General features: G+C 40.1%; 1 long non-coding RNA gene across 2 annotated transcripts in view; it reads left to right on the top strand.

The window, feature by feature from the left end:
• Positions 1-9,855: 9,855 nt before the first annotated feature.
• The window catches only part of LOC106735127 (uncharacterized), a 137,088-nt gene continuing 127,011 nt past the window's right edge, over positions 9,856-19,932 (top strand). For both annotated transcript variants that reach the window (XR_001370546.1, XR_001370545.1), the window contains exon 1: positions 9,856-10,050. This is a non-coding gene — a long non-coding RNA (uncharacterized LOC106735127). The remainder of the gene's footprint in view (positions 10,051-19,932) is intronic.

The raw sequence follows: 19,932 nt of genomic DNA, 5'->3' as shown, positions 1-19,932 counted from the left end.
TAGCCAAGAAAGGTTTTTCCAAGCAGGGGTGTTACAGTCAATGCTGGGTTTTAGAAAGGTGATTGGCAGCAGATAAATAGCATGATTGGAATTGTCGAACAGATCCCGATAACTATGAAAGACCCTCTCAAACATTGTCATTCTACAAAAACATTTTACATTTGTTAGAAATTATAGAGATTACAAATGATCTAAGACATCATAGGAAAAATATTTAGACAATTGGAAATCTCCTCCTTCTCTATATGTTACTACCAAAGGAGATAATCTTCGATCCTATTCCACCCCAGTTATTCCCTGTATTGGAAAAAATGCTGAAAATGTTGGGAAAGGGGACCCCACCCATATTTTTTTGGAAGAGCTGGTTTCGTAGTTCATATGTGAGCCAAATTTTAATCCAGAAGAATTTCCTTAGAAAAGGGACGTTGCCAAGATGTTTTTCTAATACGATTCTGGTAGGAATCTATGGAAGGTGAATGTAAGCTACAGGCACAGAATATAAGCAAGGAAAAAGAACATTAATCACAGTAAACATATATTATGAAATATCCAAGACTTTGTTCTTGGTAAAAATTTAAAGCTCATCAGAAAAAGCATGTAGACTTCAGAGTTTACATAATTTATATTTCTGTATTCATCAGAGCCTTAGTTATTGATGGGAATTCTTCAAGAACATTCTATAAACATTTCTGAGCACTGTGTGGGGGCACAGTGAGTATACTGGTCAACAACATAGATGCTGTCCCTGCCTTCATGGAGCTTACGTTTGAAATAAAGATAAATGGCCCAGCCATGATAGCACAGGCAGTAAGAGCCCTGATGCAGGATGCTGGAGACCATGTGGGAAGGCTCAGGTTCATGTCTGTCTCCAGTCTGCCTCAACATGCTGGGCACCTCAATGGGTGCACCCAGGATCCTGGCTGGTTGTGGAGACTGGAGAGGATCCTGACATGAAGACTCTGTCCAGGGTGCCTGTTTCTCTTTCTCCCACATGAAGGAAATAAGTATGTTTTAGTTAAAATAATAAAAGTACAAAAAGATAAGTAATTGTAATAGTACAATGAAACATAAAGATAAAACAGAGTGTGAAAAATACTTTGATAAAAGAAGTGTAGGGTGTTCAGAGACCATAGAGGCTGCATTTGGAAGGCAGAGGACACATCCTTGAAGAAGTTACAACTAAGCGGGTATCTTTAGCTATCATTGTATGAACAGGACCTAGCTTGGTCAAATAAGTGACTAGAGACAGTAAAGGTGGATGATGTGTGAGTAGACTTTTAGGCCCTGACCCAGAGAAAAGAGAAGGACCACACTCAGAAAACCAAGTAGTTCATCCCAGCTAGACTTTATATATACACTGTGTGTGTAGAGGTAGAGCAGGTAGGAGGATGGAGTATCCACAGCTGAAGCTGGAGAGGAAAATAGGGGCCAGATTCTACCAAGTTTTGTAATCCTCATCATAGAATTTGGGATTTATCCTGAAGGCAATAGAGAACCACTGTTGCTTTCATGCAGAGAAATGACCATGAGCCTATCTGGATCTCAGAAAAAGCACTCTGAGGGGATTGGTGACTGTGGGTAAGTTGGAGATGGGAAGCCCAGTAGAAGAGGAAGCCCAGGGAGAGGAGGAAGCCCAGTAGAGGAGGATGCTGTGGTGATCTTCGGGAGAGGTGATGGAAGCCTGAAGGAAGGAAGGGAGGAAGGCAGTCACACAGTATTAACAAGAGAAAACATACAAGATTTTGTAATTGTTTAGAATAAAGGAGAAAGAAATGGAAGGAATGATACCAGATTGCTGGCCGTCTAGTGGTTAATGGCTATTTACTGAGATAGGGCACTGATAAAAAAAAAAAAAAAGAAAAAGAAAAAAAAAAGCAAAACCACGTACAGGGGTAACACTGAGGAGTTTGGGAGAAAGGGCACTGATAAAAAAAAAAAAAAAGAAAAAGAAAAAAAAAAGCAAAACCACGTACAGGGGTAACACTGAGGAGTTTGGTTTTGTTGTTATGAATTCAGTGTTATTTGAAGGGCAGACAGAAAGCTCACTAGATAATTGGATATTTGGCCCTAGAACTCTTGGTTGATATTTGAGAGTCTTTAGCACCTAGATGGTCATGGGAGACAATGTGTAAGGAAGCTCAAGTCTCCTTGGTAGCAGAACTCCTTAGCATCCCGTAACATTACTTAGACTGGGAAGGGCTGCCCCATTTCTTAATTGCGTTTACCACAGCCCTATAATGCAAAAAGTCTCTTTCATTCCATCTCTAGGATCTTAGCAGCATTCATCTTCCCTCTGCCTTTGTCTCTGCTCAAAGGAACCACAGATTTTGAATCAATTACTTTTAATATCCTTGGACTATTGGAAAATACTTCGATTCCATTTATTTTTTCCTATTAGTTCTGACATGAACAAAGCTGGGTGAGTTTTGGACTAGCCCAGTAGAAGAGCAGTAACACATTGCTCAAGCCTTGCTGGACCTCAATGAAATGTTGTGGGTTTAGTTCCCTGGCTGACCTGGGCATGCTGGACATGCTTGTTCATCATCCTGGCTGGCTGGGAGACCTGGTGGGGGGTTGTGCTGTGACACTCTGTTGAAGGTGCTTGTCTGCTTGTCTCTCTATCTCTCTCCTTCTGTATCTCTCACTCTTATGAAAGAAAGAGATACATTTTTGTTAAATAAATAAATAGAGCTATGTAAGGTATTTTTAAAAGAATTATTTTATTTAACTTTATTTTGATTTGCTCAAAGAGGGGTAGGTGGTGGGGGGAGAGAGAGGGACACCGAGAGAGAGAGAGGTGGGGGGAGAGGGAGAGAGAGAAACTGAGAAAACAAGCTGCCAGCTCTGGGACTCGAACCACAGTCAGCCATGTGGGAGTCCAGTGCCCTTAACCACCATGGCACTTGCTGGCCCCCCCAAAAAGTAAATAGAGCTATATAAGTTTTATGACATTATATACTCACCTCAAAGCTTAAAATCCAAAAGAATAAAATCAGGGCATTTAGTTTCAGGCAAAATTATTGAGATAGTTTTAAGGGGAACTACTCAAGTCATCTGAGATTTAATTTAAATTGAATGCTTCCTACTCCCCTTTTAATTAATTATCTTGTCTGCCCTGACACGGTCAAAACTTATTTAGGATCCCTTGTTCCCAAAGATCAAATTGCTTTTCTAAAGTACATTTGGTTTCTAAAACTTGGCATCTCTGAGCTTCTGGTGCCAATACAAAGAGCACATACATCTTCCAACAATCCACGAATTGTTGTCAGTGAGAGGCATCAGTTCCTGGCCTCTGAGAGGAAGGGCACAGCACAGTTCTGCAGAGGGGGAAGTGGAGGAGCTATTATTACATTCAGGACATCACTGGGCTGTCCATTCAGAAAGGCACAAGTCGAGCTCTGTGGTTCACTCAAAGGAGGAGGCTGTGAAAGTGGGTTCCCCGGTGACACTTTGACTGCCAGCCTCCTCTCGATCCACCCTGCAGCAGACAGTTCCCAGCACCCTGGTTTGTTAACCTTGACCTCTCCTATCACCATGGAAACACATCACTGCCAAGAGAACTTCCTCTCTGATTATCATGCAAGTTATAAAAGAATAGAATAGGGAAAAAAAATAGAAAATTTCATTGCCCATTTTATCTCACCATTCAGTCCTTTTCTTTGGAACAAAGAACCTCCCTACAATTTCTTTGAAAGTTTGGTGTGCCGGGTGGAGGATGGGGTAAAGAGGAGGAGAGTCAGACCAAGGACTGCCTGGCTGTCTCACTACGTTATCAGACCTTACTCTGTGGAGTATTCATGTTTGAGGAGTTGAGGCTTACTTGTGGCATGTAAAATACTTGGACTAATGATGCTATCCCTGTTCTTCTGACATTCATTTAGATTTTCTCCTGCAGGTTGCTAAGTGAACAACTGATGTCAGGTCTACCACCCTGTCGATTTAGAACCAGAAGTAGATAGTAATCTAATAAGAGGGCTCGATTTCAATTCGTAGTGGATTACTCCCACAGAGTTAGAAGGACTTAATCTAAAAATTTGTTACCTGAGGTACATGAACTCCTTGGAACTTGTCCAAAGTATTCTATGTGTATTAAAGAAGGTTCAGGGCCATCATCATTTTCATAGATTCACATATATAGGTAACATTGAGCACACACTTGGTGCCCTACCTTCACTTAACAGATGAGCCTGTTGAAACCCAAAGAGATTCTGTCCTGCTTTTGCTGCTGCTTTCTTCTCGGCTCCCTTTTCTGCTCCTCCGTTCCTTCTCCCTCTTTCCTCTTCGCAGAGTGGCACAGCTATAGGCTTGGATTTTGCATAGGGTTTGAAGGAATGTTAAGAAAGAGTGAGAGTTCCACAGCAAGAATGCAAGGAGGACAAAGACTGGAAATGCTGTTGTAAATTCACCCGGACACACAGATTACCAAAGAGTAAGGAGACTGTTTTTAACATGCATTTCTTTGTCTGCTAGTTCCCTTAACAATTGCATCTTCATATTCCTTGGCTTGGAGAATGGAAGCTGCAGAGGCCCGGTGCCCAGTCTTACAATGAAAAAAAGTGAGACGAGAGACTTCGACAATTCCAAGAGGTCCTACATAAGTTTGACTCTGCCCCCAAAAGAGTAGAAAAGATGAATTTTACTAATCTCAATGAGGTGAACATATTACACTTTCATTTGTGATGTTTTACTGGGTAGCTGCTAGTTCTAAACCTTGAAGATGACAGGTACACTGATACAAGAAATATACCCACCTATCATGGGTGTCAGACACACACTGGTTTGAGTGGTGACTCCAACACTACTGGCCTTGGGCAACTGCCAAAGTCTCTTCGACCAGTGGGTTTCTGTGCTTGCAAAATGACAATCCAAATAATACCTACTTCAAGGGACAGTTACAAGAACTAAATAAATCAAGACATAGAGGGGCCAGCAGATGACATGGCAGTTACATCACCGACTCCCACATGACTGGCCACAGTTTGAGTCCCAGACCCAGTGGCTTGAAACTCACGCCGGGCACGTTTGCATGTGTGCCCGAGATCCTAGGAGGAGAATGGAAGAGAAGGGATTGTGGTATGGCCTTCCCCCCAGGGAGTGATTTCTCACTTTCCCTCTCTCTGTCTCTGTCTCTCTCTGGTGTGCGGACGTGGTGAGCACACACACACCCTAGGACAAAAACCTCTTAAAAAAAATGAAGGCATAGAATTTGTGTGAAATGGTAAGACTCTTGATGTAATAATGGCTTCCTACTTCCTCTTACCTAGCTCATTGCCCTCTGTACCCAGCACATAGACTCACTCACAGTCCGGAGAATGTCAGGTGAAACCTTTTGTGCTATCTATTCCACACTTGAGAATAAATAACAATACCTGGGAACCAGCACTTGGTGTAATGGCTATGTCTCTGAATTCCCATGTAGTTGACCACAGTTTGAGTCCCAGACCCGGTAGCTTAAACTCATGCCAGGTGCGTGTGCGTGCATGCCCAAGATCCCAAGAGGAGAACGGAGGAGAAGGGATTGCGGTGTGGTCATTCCACCCCGAGGGATGATTCCTTGCTTTCTGTCTCTCTGTCTCTCTTCGTCTTTCTGACGAGTGCACGCACCCTATAGCAAAAACCTCTCCAAAAGAAAAAGAAATAACAATACCTTATTTACTATCTTTACTTTTTCTTGAACTTTGATATAAAATGAATGAGTGGGTCTAGCAAGACATTTGGTGTAATCACTTCGGCCACAGTTAAAAAGCACTTTCTGAGTGCAGTAAACACTGTAAGGCAGGAGTTTCTCAGAGATTTCTGACTTGTCCACTGTTTTTATAACATCTTGCAAACCTCCTTAGGAATTTAAAAATATATGTTATCATTTTTACATAGCAAATACTAAAAATGATTTTAAACTAAACATAGACCTCACTAAGATCGATATTATAACATTTTAAGCTAGGCAATGAGAATATGGGTGCTTTTTATTTTACTGTCTATACTTTTCTGTATTCCTGAAATAGTGTAAGAAACTATTATGCCAAAATTTAATTTTTAATAGCCTAGCAATTATTTTAATAAATAATAAAAATTTCAACAATATTTTAATCAAAGAACATGTACTATTGTATTTATATTTACTTATTCTATATGATAAAGAGTAATTTGTGGACAAATACATTTTAATGTGACTTTATATTGCCTTTTGACCTTGGGACCAAAAATACATTAAAATGGATTGGAGTCTAACTACAGGTTCTAGAATCAACCATTGTTTTCATAACTTACTTGAAATTCCTCTTTTGAACTTATAAACAAAACAAAACTGGTATCCTTCTTAGACATATATAATTTTTGTGTTTTTTTTCTTGCTTTTTTTTTTTTTTTTTTTAAAGATCTTACCTTAGGTTATGTGTGCTGGGGATTGGGGAGGCGGAGACAGACACCGTGAGAGGGAAAATGAGAAATCACCTGCCAGGGAGGATGCCCACACCACAATTTTCTCCTCCATTCTCCTCCCAAGATCTTGAGCACACATGCACATGTGCCCAGTATAAGTTTCAAGCCACCAGGTCTGGGACTCGAACCACTGTTGCCCATGTCCAGTAATGTAACTGCTATGCCATCTGCTGGTCCCTTCAGGTTTTTTTTTTTTTTTTTCTAAATTATAAGATGAGGGAGACGGTTTCAGGCTTTGATTATTTAAAGCACTTCTCCACAAATAGTATGCTGTATCTGTTGACAGGCCCTATTCTCAATAGTTGGGAAACCAAACTCTGTTTTACACTTAAACGTTGTTAAAATACTGAGACATCCTGATGTGCACTGTAAGGACTCTGAGTGTTCTCTGTGGGTCTAGTGGGAGCACCTTGAGGCTTATTTGCAGAATGATCATTTTTATGTGTTCCTTCCATTTTCTGTGTTTCAACAGCAGATTTCCTTACAAAGTGAACAATGTATGACTAACAGTCAAAATAATATATAGTAGTATGCGGGTCAAAAATATTGTGGCAGCTGCGGGGGTTTAGTGTGTGATAAAATGATGGGGGTGACTGAGTCATGAAGACCCTTGTCTGATGTCCACCAAGTCTTGTATGCTCAGTAACATGAACACAGGGACACACAATTATATCAGCCCTAGGTATTATCAAGCCCCACATATGAAAGTTAGTGTCCAATGATATTCTGACCAGTAAACAATGAACTAATTAAGCTCATTGCACAATTATCCCTAGATTGGAACACTTGGAGTCAATAACGTTAGTCCAGTAAAGGGAGGAATAGAGTTTGACAGACACCTCACCCTTCTGGCCTATAGATTGTCAAGTAGGTGGGAAAATCAATGATTTTTGTCATGAAATCAGGGGATTCCAAAGCTTAAAAGTTGACACTATTTTCCACATCTGGGCAGTTGTTATTTTTGCTGGTAACTTACAGCAGTAGTTTCAAATAACTATTTTTCGTAAACTCCAGATCCTTCAGTCTTATTCAAGCCGACAGCTTCATCCTCAACCTATGAGAAGATCAAAGCTGGAAAACTCAAGTCCTCTCATCTCCAGTCACTCTGAACCTCCATTCCTATGTCTCCTGCTGCCTTCTAAGCCTCCTCCCCACCTAGCTAACCCTTGGAACAATGACTTTGGTCTCCTTTCTTACCCCACTAGTCATTCTCCCTTTCACCCATCTTTAAGTCTTGCTTTCACTCCTGTATGTTTACCTACACCTATAGCAGACCAGTTCTTCTGTATTCCAGAAAGTTCCCTCCTCTTTTTTTATTCTCAGAGTGCTAGCCTGGCTTTTTCTTTCTTTTCATTGTCAGACATTGAGCCTCTACCTGTGCATTTTCCACACTCTCTCTCCATCCTTCCCTGATCATTGCAATTTAGCTTCTGTCTCCAACACTACCCTGAAATCACCAACGACCTCCTGAAAGTCTCATCCAGTGGTCTTACACATTAGCACTGTGTGACATCTTTGACTCAGCCTCCCTTGTCATCCTCTCTTCCCTAGGTTTCCATGGAGGTGCTCAGTAGTGAGCTCTCCATTTTTTCTCCTGCTTTTCCTCTGCCTCTATCACTGTCTCTTTAATGTCGAACTCTATGAATGTAAGTCTTCGATGAAATATTCTCTTTGGCCCTCTTCTCTTTTCTTTGCTCAGTCGTTTCATCCACATCACTGCTATTGTCCAGTTCAAGTTCTTGGCAGATGACTTTAGAATTGAGTTCTCTTCCTCATGCTCCACCATCATTGCAGACTCAGCATGTTCACACATCTCTCTCCTGCTTTTCTGCTCTCCCTGGGTCTGAAACTCCAGCATCAGTTTGACCTCTTGCTCTAACTTCAAGTCTATTGCTGTAGCCTATGGATTTTCCTGAAATACGCTTCCTGTTTATTCAGTTTTTCTGATTGCTCGCTCAGCTATTCAATCCTTCTACTGTTACATTACCTCTTAACTGCACTGAAGGAATCATCCCTCAATGTGTTCTTCCACAACCCTGCCCCAACCTAACTTTCTGGCATTTTCTATGTATTCATATCATAAAAATACATACCCTAAACTTTAAAAAATATACATTTTAAAGATTTTAAGGACTTAAAAAATATCTTCATAAAACCCTCCTTGTTTTTCCATCTTAATTCTTTTGTCAATGTTATTCCCTTTCCCTGGAGTCTCCTTTCCTCTCCTTTTAAATTTTACATACCCCATATTAAATACTTATTCCTCTTTGAAACTTTTCCTAGTTCCCTCCAGCAAATCTCCCCTCACTTTGTTTTTACTGTATTCATGGCATTTGTACTCTGCCTCATAATGCATTCAAATATGTCATTGGCACAAATATTTCAGGACAGTCTTACTTGCAGTTATTCTGACCTTGGAACCTTTGGCCTAAATTCACTGTGCTTGCAATCAATAGGTACCTTCCAGGATGTATTTTGATTGATGTCTGCTGAGTTTTCCATAGCTACTCCTCTCCTAGTCAGAGCACCTCTCTCTCACTTAGGAACTGTCCCTGCCCTACTTCATGTATCTTTCTGTGGACTTGTCCAAGTACTCGTCCTATCCCAGTGAACCAGTAGGTGCATTAAAATGTCTATCTCAGTATAAGGTAAATCTTATACAAAGTAACAGAAGAAAATAAAAGGTTATATGGTTAGTCCACTGGTATCTCCTGAAGAGACTGAATTTAGTTCTCGTTACAGAGGTCTCTGGTGTGATTTCTTTGATTCTGAGCTAGATAATCTCTGCCAACAAATTTCTTTTTTAAGCTAGCCAAACTTCTGTCTGTTGCTTGCAGTTCAAGAAGTCTGATTAATACACTTTCGCATTTGCAGTATCAAAAAATTCTCACGTTATAGCATGTGTCTATATTTAGGGTCACTATACATGTGCTTTTATATGTACTGGTCTTCCAGTCCAGAGCCTTGGCATTAAGAGAGCTTATATTCATCTTGTTATCTCCAGGTTAGGCTTGGTGTGGGATAGATAGCCCATAGTTCTATCTAGAAATTTAGTAGACTTGGACGGCTCTTCACTGAGTGATGAATCAGATTATAGATATGGAGGAAGCAAGAGTTACAAATTAGCCATGGACTGGAATTAGAGTAGAGGGCTTGGGAAACTTCTATGAAACATGGGCATTGGGTCTACTCAGGTACCTGACAAAGACACCTGGCAACAGAGCCACATTTATAAGAATAGGACAGAATCAGGGAATCTGACCCACCTACAGTGCTGACAGAGATAGCTATTTCTGTTCAACAAGTACTATTTCTGAACAGTACTCGATTGTAACTTTTCACTCATTAGGCAGTCATGAAGGTGATGTAATGAGATGTTCTCATCTGGAGTACACCGGCCAGAGGTGAAGGATTGCTCAAAAGTCCAACAGTCAGTTCATAAAAATGTGATTCAGAGATCAAGATTAAGGCCTTTGAAGGGAAGTTGGCAAGAACAAGGCAGAGAGGAGTGAGGAAGCCCAGTTTTACCAGCAGGGAGGATAACAATGCGGGTCGACGAAAGAAGTTCATTACTTTCTGCTTGAGTCTGACTTGATCCTCGAAAAATGGGTAAGACTGGACCTACAGATGGCATCAGCTGTGAGCAAGAAAAGTAGGGAGAGAGAGACTGGGAACAAGGATGGGTCGAATGAGAGCTTCTTCGTGGTTGTTCTTTGCCTGCTTCCTGAGGCCAGTCATTTGAACTGATGGGTGAATAACTTTTGAATAGATTCCATATCATAAGACCTATTTAGTGAGAGTGTTATATATTTAATACTAATTGCTGTCACAACAAAAGTTTCTGCTAAGAGTAAAAAAATAATAAGAATACAGAAGTAGAATGATGTATCCAAGGAAAATGATACATCAATTTATATTCTGAACAGATCCATATGGTATTTTTTTATTTGTTTTATATATTTTGGGGCTGTGTTGTTAGGTATTGTTTTCAATATTTTATTTACATACTTTTTAATAAGCCTGAATTAGGCACCATCATTTTTAACATTTTACACAGTCAATATCTGTGTAGACATTTTCACATTTTTACTGATTTCATTGCTAACTATTCTTTCTAGAATCTCCTTCTGTCCTTCTAGTTGAGATTTTTTTTCCTGAGGTTCAGCCTTTAGAAGATTCCAATGAGAACCTGGTGTGATAAATCTGTTTTGTGGTTTATAAAAAATGTCTTTGCCCTTATTCTTAACTAGTATGTTATCAAAATATAAAATCATAAGCAGATAATTTTTTTGTTGTCTGCAATCGGTGATCTCCCTTTGTATTTATTCTCAAATTTGATCCCCATTTTCACTAGCTGACTATAATTCAAAATAAGTATTTAAAAAGTCAATTATTGCCTACCTTGTAATCTAATTCTGATGTAGGTTTAACATAAAAATTCAATTTAAAAATTTAGAATCTCTCACTCTCTTGCTGTCAAACAAAATTTTTGCGTTGGATATTCAAATGTGAGATCTTCTTCATGGACACATTTCAAGAATGTAGCCATGAAGATACAGATTTATATACCTTCAAGAGGAAATTAGCTCTTTCTTTCTATAAAATAAATTTCTTCCTTGACACTCCCAATCTTGGAAGAAAATAGAAGCAAATCAATGGAGGGCCACAATTTAAACATATTGAATACAGCTCAAACTGCTTAACGTGAGGCATCTGCTGTAATGTAAAATGTATACTTATATAAAGGTAATATTGAGTGTAAAGTTTACACAAATACTTAGAAATAGCAGAAACTTAATTATATCAATAAAGGTAAGTTGAAAACTCACATGATAATTCTGTATATTTCCTCACAGATTTTTCTATTTCTCATGCATATTTTTCTTTTTTTCACTATGCCAGAGGGGAGGAAGCCACTCCGACTTTATCTCTTTGCCACTTTTCCTCTTGTTTCCAAGCCATAATTGCCAAATGAAAAATGAAATTGAGTCAAATATATATTTGATTTATTAATCCAGGTGCCTTAGAGATGTGTTGTCAGTGATCTCTAGGATAAAAAGCACATTTCAGAGGCTATTTTACGTTCTACATTGTTTTCCTCCACCCTTTTCTTCTTTTCTTCCTTCTGCTTGTTTTTAAAAGTAGATTCTCCTTTTGTTTAAAAATGGGAATCCAAAATTCTCTGCATTTGAACTGGTTTATTTTCTATTCTACTCCATTTAACTTAATACAACTATGTTATACCTACTAAAATATTTAAAATGACAGCTGATGCAAAGAAGAATACAGGAGCAGAATGAGGAGGTAAAAGTTTGGAGAAATGAAGGGGATGTCATGGAGTATGCCCATTATATAGAAAGTATGTTGTATGGTCATTGAAAGAGGAGTCGCCTGCTCTCTCCCTCCTCATATTTAATCCATCGCTGGGACTCAATGACGAAACTCCATAAATCCATGTTTTGATCTCTTTTTCCTTTGTATGCCCACAATCAGCATTTTGATCAAGATCATCATTATTATTACTGATCTGGACCCAAGTTTGTTGCCTTCTCACCCACTCTCCACATTACCATAAGTGTGACCTGACATTTCTGACCAAGTCACATTCCCGCTTAGTCTTTGGTTGTCTTACTCATTTTCATTCATAGAATGTCTGGCACATACTATTGGGTCATTGGGAAAGTTATGACACACTTTCGAATAGAAGAACATAGAAAAATATGGCATGGTTTTCCTGACGACCTAATAGTTACTAAACATGTATGTGTGTTTTATTAAGACAAGAAAAAAGAAAATGAGGAAAAATTGGGCTATTAATTCACTTAGTAAATATTTGAATCCCACTATGTGTTGCACACTGGGCTTGGTGTACACAGTAGTGAACAAAAACATGTGGGGGTTCCTCTCTACAGGGAGTTCTTGGTCTTATTCATTTAATCGAAACAGTTAAAATTTATCAGGCACCAACCATGTATTAGGTATCGTGCTAGGTGCTTTGACTGAAATTATCTCATTTAATCTTCACAGCAACCCCAAAGAGCTAGGCATTCTTGTTAGGCTCTTTTTATTCAGGAGACAGCTGAGGCATGGCCAGGATAAGGCTAGTAGGAGATGGACCTAGGATTAGCCCCTACACAGGCTGATGAGAGAGTTCTTTCCTAATTCAAATCTACAATGTGGTCATTATTTTGTTAGGAGACTAGACCAACCATTCCAGAGACAATTGGGAAAAAATATAAAGCAGAGGCATCACCAAATATCTAACTGCATGAAACTGCCTTCTAGAGTTAGGCAGGACACTGGATTTTTCAGAAGATTCCAGAACTCCAGGGACACAGTAAAAGGAAGATTCCTATCTATGCCCCTCAGCTCTTTGCCTAAACTATATTTGCCAAATTTGCTGTCATTTCAGGATTTTCAGCTCAGAGATTTATCCCATTACCTATTTTCTTTTTGTTGTTGTCTTTTTAGTTTTTGCTGTAGGGCACATGTGCTTACTAGAGAGAAATGGGGATGGGGAGTGGAGGAAGGGAGGGGAGTAAGAAATCACCCCCAAGTGGAGATGGCCATCCCACAATCCTTTCTCTTCCATTTGCCTCTCAGAATGTTGGGTACACATGCACACATACCCAGCATGATTTTTCTTTTTTCTTTTCTTTTTTTTTTTTTTGTTTGTTTGTTTGTTTGTTTTCTGTATATGTACATATGTGCTTGCCAGAGAGAGAGAGAGAGAGACAGGAAAGTGAGAAATCACCCTGGAGGGCAGGGCGGGGGGAGGATGGCTGGCCAGCCTGAAATCCCTTCTCCATTCTCCTGGGATTTAGGGCACTCACCCATGTGCACCTGGTGTGATTCTCAAGCCGCTGGGTCTGGGACTCAAACTGTAGAGTTGGCCATGTGGGATCATCACTTTAGCCTCCATGCCACCTGCTGGCCCATCTATTTTATTTTTAAAAAGAAAAGAAAATTGCCAGAGGTTGCATACATTCACTGGACAGAGAGAGAGAAGATGAGAAAGTACTACTCCATGGGGCATGGTCACACTATAATCCCTTCTCCTCCATCTCTCCCTCCTTTCAGAATTTCAGGCACACACACATGTGCCCAGTGTATTTCTCAATCTGCTGGGCCCAGGACTTGAACTGGACTGTCAGCTGTGTGAGATCCATGTGTCTTAACCATCAGGCATCCCTACTACCTATTTTCTTTTTTTTTTTTTTTTTTTTTTTTGTTTGTTTGTTTGTTTTCTGTATATGTACATATGTGCTTGCCAGAGAGAGAGAGAGAGAGACAGGAAAGTGAGAAATCACCCTGGAGGGCAGGGCGGGGGGAGGATGGCTGGCCAGCCTGAAATCCCTTCTCCATTCTCCTGGGATTTAGGGCACTCACCCATGTGCACCTGGTGTGATTCTCAAGCCGCTGGGTCTGGGACTCAAACTGTAGAGTTGGCCATGTGGGATCATCACTTTAGCCTCCATGCCACCTGCTGGCCCATCTATTTTATTTTTAAAAAGAAAAGAAAATTGCCAGAGGTTGCATACATTCACTGGACAGAGAGAGAGAAGATGAGAAAGTACTACTCCATGGGGCATGGTCACACTATAATCCCTTCTCCTCCATCTCTCCCTCCTTTCAGAATTTCAGGCACACACACATGTGCCCAGTGTATTTCTCAATCTGCTGGGCCCAGGACTTGAACTGGACTGTCAGCTGTGTGAGATCCATGTGTCTTAACCATCAGGCATCCCTACTACCTATTTTCTTTTTTTTTTTTTTTTAATTCTTTTAGTTTCTCATCTAATAGTCTTACTGTATTTGTTCTTTATTTGTACCTTTCAAAAAATAATGTTAGGTTCTTTAATATTTTAGTGATTTAAAAATGTTCTATTTAATAACAGTACTATTCTTGATTTTTTACTTATTAAAATTTTGATGATCCTTGAAACCTTATTTTTTACATTTTACTTATCCATTAATTTGAGTTTGCATCACTTTCACTCTTGTAACCATGTTCTAAAGTTCACTTAATTTTATTTTTTTTCTTATTGTCAGAGGGTACATACACCCACCAAAGAGGGAAGAGGAAAGAAAGAGATAGAGAACACCTCCCCATGGCTTGTGGTCACGTCACAATCCCTTTAACACTTTTTCCCCATACCATCAGGATCTTGGACATGCACACACATCAACCTGGTGTGTTTTTTATGCTGCTGGGGTCGATATTTGAACTGCAGTCAGCCGTGTGACATCCAGCTCTGTGTGCACAGGGATTAACCTCTGGCCCTAATTTTGGGGTTCTCAACTTTGGGGCCAGCCCTAATTTTTTAGTTTTAATAAACACAGTTGATTAAAGGTGGTCAAATTACATACCTGTTTAAGATTTTTAATATCAACACTTGTGTAAGTATAGAAAAAGGGCCCAATGGGGCGTGAGTCCCAGAATGTGCTTTGGGACATGGCTTACCGTGCACCTCTTAGAAGGCAGAGATCACTGTGGGCTGAGCTTGACAGGGGTCAGTCCTCAGGGACTAGACTTGGCTCTACACCCAGTTATTTTATCAACTGCCTTTGTGACCTTTGACAGGTCTCTTCCCTGTTTTTCTCAGTAGTAGCAGAGAGGGACTAAAGTAAACCATTGCCAAACAAGTCCCTCCATTTCTTGTATTGTGTGTGCCCTGTGATTTGGATAGTAGTGGATTCGCAGAACCTAACAGCACATTTGATAAATCTGTGCTAAAATAGCATGAAATTATCAAATCACTGTTTTTTAATTATTTTATAATGTTCACCAATGAAATCCCTAACATATCTCCTATGCTGTGTGCAAGCCTTGCCTCCAGTCTCACAGCCTGTGAGCCCCGTCAGCATGTCCCTTGTATCAAAATGGGAATACTAAAATAGAATGAGCCCTTTGAGAAACACCAAGGCTTTTAGTTCTACAGAACTGGGTTTGGATATCAGGCTCCATTGCTATGTGGCCTCAGCAGTGAAACTTTTCAGCCAGTTTCTAATCTGTAAAGCTAAATTATAATATGGACTATGAATATATTAGGTATAGAAATGAAATATGTAGGAGCCAGGAGGTAGCATGGTGGTTAAGACACTGGGCTACAAGATGGCCAACTGCAGTTCGAGTCCCAGACCTGGCAGCCTGCTTTATCTCTTTCTCTCTCTCTAACATCTCGTGAGTGCACACACTCTATAGCAAATTAAAAAATAATAGTATTCATTAAGAAAAATAAATCTTTTAATAGTAAATAGAAATGAAATACATAAAGAGCCAGTGCACACCTCATCATAAATAGAAAGGAAGGAAAGCCTAAGGAAGTCTCGTGCTCTCAAAAGAACTTCCAGAAGTAGAAAATAAACTTTATTTCACTAAACGGTTTTTAGCAGTTTTATAAGTTGAGAGAAGTCTTTGGTTTCAGACAGGCAGATGGCCCTATGGTCTGGGAAGAGATCAAGAATTCAAGTGAGATGGAAAAGTAAATTAGACATTCAGACAGTCTGGACACATCCAAAACAACTTATCAGATAGACTGTGAGTAGGGGATGATTATGAAAAACAAGCCCCCATGTTTCACTCACTGTATTCTCCCCAGATCCGAGCCCTGGTTTCTGAGTCAGAGCTGAATATCAGCGTGTAGAAGTGTTACTGCTCAACAGGGACACGTACTAGTGTGATGCAGCAGAATTACCCTTGAGCTCTGTGGCATTGCGACCTTGTCTGAATGAGAGGAGTCTCAGAAAGACTAATCTGTGGCTCTGAGTAGTGGTCACGGTGGCTAACGGGCTCAAAGGTGAAGAATACATTGCTCTAGCAGGAAGTTTGGGAACACGTGGAGAACTTACTGAGAAATGAGATAATTTTGCAAGATGAGGCTGTCTGGTTGCTGAATTGCCGAGGCAAAGCAAACCCAGAGAGCACTGAGATATGTGGGAGAGAGGATGGGTTAAAAATGGCTGATGACATGATGATGACCATTTCTGAAGTATCTGAAAAATAAAGAATATATTCAAGTTCTAAAAAATTGCCTTCATATTCTTGTTCACAATTTTGAGCCAGTCTTTTACTTTCAGGAGAAAGGAGCAATTTTGAAAGCTATTGCATCTCTCAGAGTCGATGGCCTTGTCCTGAAAAAAAAGAGAAACCGTGGCGTTAGAGAGAAGAGGCTAGTTCAAGTCTTACTGCTGAGGTGGAATAGTCTACGCTAGCTGGCAGATCAGATGTAAGGATCTGGGCTGAGATAGAGGGAATGTGATTATGGCATGGAGGTTTCTACCTTGGTAATACCATGACTAATAAGAAAATAACCTCCTCCTTTGCTGTAAAGGTGTTCTTTTTGCATGTTTTTGCTATATGAGCAGAAGAGACTAATGCACCTACTTGTTTTTATGTGGGCCAAGGTATTATGCTTCAAGAAAGTAAGATGGGACCTGGTTATAACCTGCTAAAAGGACATCGTATGTGCCAGAGGCTGTTAGATGCTCCGTAAAAATGTCTTGTCTTCTTTTCTGGGCACACAGCTAGACCATGTGATCTAGTTTCTTTCACAGGGAGCAGTGGCCCTGTGAGCAGAGCAATGCGATGTCCACTGACTTCAAGCTGGATCCAGAGACTTCATGAGGCACTTTTCTATACCCTGTGCTCTCCCCTGGCATGTTGGAATGGAGGCAAACTCTAGGACATTAATCAAAGCCATAAAGTGAAGGCAACAAAGCCTCTGTAGTCTGGATCCCTGAGTGACTGCAGAGCTGGCCTTCACCTGTCTGGTATTGTTGCAGGAGTGAAAAGGATGGATAATGTGGGGTCTAGTTGATAAAGCAGTTACTTTATCCTACCTTTTACATCAAGTTCTCCCAGTTGTTTGTTAATTTAATGCAAATTAATTGAGACGATTATGTATCGACAGCATATTAGGTACTCGGAATGCAGTGCATAGCAAATATATAAGCAATTGCCTTGCAGAATGTATGACCTATGGGATAAGTACCAATTTTATCTTTCTGCTCAGTGCATCTCAATTTACTATTTTATTACATCAAAGTATAATTTTTATGTTTAAAAATATGCTTCATTTCCTACCATGTTGATTTTTTTTTTTTGAGCGTTTTTGTTACAGGGCGCGTGCGCTCGCCAGAGAGAGACAGAGAGACAGAAAGCGAGAAATCATCCCCTCCAGGGGGGATGGCCATGCCGCAATTCCTTCTTCTCCATTTTCCTCTTGGAATCTTGGACACACACGCACATGCGCCCGGCATGAGTTTTTAAGCCGCTGGGTCCAGGACTCGAACCGCAGTCGACCACATGGGAGTCCAGCGACATAGTCATTATGCTAACTGCTGGTCCCACAATGTTGATTTTTCTAAAACATGGCAATTACTATTACCAGCTCAAGATAATTTTCATAATACCAAGAACAACTAGGTGTAGGGAGCTGATATATGAGCTCTTTCCAAGTCACCCTAGAAATGTCATATTTTGTTGGTGCAATTGTATCATTTATAGTTGACTATGTAATAGAATCTACTTTGTCAATATCATCAACTTGATGCTTGACCTTATTTTTAATTAATAGAAAAAGCATGACCACAATAATAATGAAAATCAGCAGTCACTTACATCAACTTTTGCTCAAGGGAAACAATTTTTGAATTTTATACATTTATATGTTAGTAGATGCATAAATAGGAATAGAACAGATATGAAAGAGGTATAGATAGAGATGGGTAATTTACATCTGATGGGTTCTGTTTGGGGCAAATTATGTTTGAGGTACCCATACGGAGTTCAGGAGGATTTGTGCCTAGTAGCATGCTGAGTTCCTGAATCTGGGGTCTATTTGCAGGTTGAAAATATAGACTGAATAGTGAGAAACAAACTAAAGATACAGTGAGAAAGGATTGCTGCAGTGAAATGATGTTCAAATGAAGGAAGAATTAAGCAACAGGCCTTGAGGGGTGAATTAACCAATGGCTAGAAAACCCTTAAATATCATCTGAACTATAGGAGTTTAAATTTCTAGGGACTGCAGAGGCAGAGTGCAGGTAAGGGCCATTGTCATAGAGGAATGTCAGAGAACAGAGATTTTCTTTCTTACCAGGAAGGCAAGGTTGGTTGTTTGCCTCTCCCTGCCCCCTTCTTCAACACTAGGTGAGTTCATAGTTGCATGAGTGTCCTACTGGCATCTGTTATCTGTCGTAGCAGTTTCTTGTGGATCAGGAGTCCTTATACAGCTTAGTGGAGTCCTCGACTCAGCGTCTCGTAAGGTGTCAGTGGGGCTGCAGTCTTACCTAACACTGGGCTGCTTTTTGAGCTCACTAGTTGTTGACGAAAGTCAGTTCGTGATTAGATCTGGCCCACCCAGAGTACATTTGCTTGATTCATGTAGGAACCAAATAACATCCGTAAAATCACATCACCTTTACCACGTAACATAACCTAATCATAGAGTTGAGAGCAATAGTCCATCATAATTATAGGTCCTGCTCACACGACAGTGGCTCACACAGGTGTATATAACAGGAGACGAGTATCTTGGAGGTCATCTGAGAATTCTTTCCGTCACCATAGCCATGAATATTCATTCATTCATAAGTGTCTATGGAGTGCCTTCCCATGAGGCATTCTTATAGTATACTTGAAAGTAATAAACGCTTTTAAAAATAGAGCCAAGTGGGACCAGCAGTTACCGTAATGGCTATGTTGCTGGACTCCCATGTAGTTGACTGCAGTTCGAGTCCCGGGCCCGGTGGCTTAAACTCACGCAGGGAACATGTGCGTGCGTGCCCAAGATCCCAAGAGGAGAATGGAGGAGAAGGCATTGCAGTGTGGCCATCCCTCTGAGGTGGTGATTTCTTGCTTTCTGTCTCTGTTTCTGTCTTTCTGGTGAGTACATGTGCCCTATAGTAAAAACCTCTAAAAAAAAAAAAAAAGAAAGAAAGAAAAAAAAGAGAAGAAAGTAAGCAATATTTTGACTATAGGGGACTATAGGGGTTGGCTTGCAAAGTTGTTGTTTTGGTCCAGCCCCATTGCATAGCGGTTAAGCACTCTGCATAGTAAGCCATATCGCATGTGGCCAGCTGCAGTTTGAACCCCTGTCCTTGATAACTGGAAAAGCACACCAGGGTCACATCTGTGCATGCCTAGAATTCTGATGGAATGGAGAACTGACAGAGAAAGGACTGTGCATGCCCACTCTTTATTCAGTGTTGCTTTCTCTCTTGCATGCACCTACTGGCAAAAAATATATATATATAAATAAATAAAAGAAAAAAAAAAACGCTTACCGTTTTAAGTGGGATAGTAAGTGTTGGCATCACAGAGAAGGTAGCATCTAAGCAAAGACTCATAATAACAGTTTCCCCTTTACCTATGCCCAGAATTCTTCAGACGTTTTTCTAATTTATTGTCCCTTAATCCTTAATATGTATTTTTGTAGAAATACATATTCTGAAGCAAAATTCTACACTGGATTTTTTTTTTTTAAT

This window comes from Tupaia chinensis, unplaced genomic scaffold (genome assembly GCF_000334495.1).
Source record: "Tupaia chinensis unplaced genomic scaffold, TupChi_1.0 Scaffold000311_2, whole genome shotgun sequence".
Taxonomy (NCBI): Eukaryota; Metazoa; Chordata; class Mammalia; order Scandentia; family Tupaiidae; genus Tupaia; species Tupaia belangeri.
Note: the sequence above shows the minus strand (reverse complement) of the source record. Positions and strands in the feature narration are given on the sequence as shown.